Below are 579 nucleotides of genomic sequence, written 5' to 3'. Positions count from 1 at the left end.
TATATATATATATATATATATATATATATATATATATATATATATATATAAAACATGAGGCATATTTCTTTAAATCAAGTATTATGATAGAATTTACTACAGATATAATCAGTGGTGGGAAGCTGAGAGTGTTTTCTATTCTTAACTCACTCCATGGAGACCAAGAGCCCTCCACCATTACATTGCTTTAAGTCTAAAATGGGGTAACAATCCTAATTTTCCCTCTTCAAGCCCGCACCTACTGTACCTAATAACTTCTTATCCAGAAAATCTACACGATAATCAACACTTTTAATCTAAATATAATCTTGTCAATAATTTTCTTTTTATTTTGTTATTAAAAATCAATAGTAATTTGTACTTCCTCTCGAGGAAAATACATTATATGATCTGTAATATATTTATATTCTATATAATATATATTATAAATACAATCTTCTCTGGGAAAGGTACAATATTGATGATATTCTTTAGAGATTATTTCAGAAGAAACTTCATTATATTTAGAAGTTTATATTTCTCAGAATGTGAACCTATGGTTTTTACAAGTCAAAGTAATGTATTCACTTTTGCATCAAA

The sequence above is a fragment of the Marmota marmota genome, unplaced genomic scaffold, assembly GCF_001458135.2.
Source record: "Marmota marmota marmota unplaced genomic scaffold, marMar, whole genome shotgun sequence".
Taxonomy (NCBI): Eukaryota; Metazoa; Chordata; class Mammalia; order Rodentia; family Sciuridae; genus Marmota; species Marmota marmota.
Note: the sequence above shows the minus strand (reverse complement) of the source record.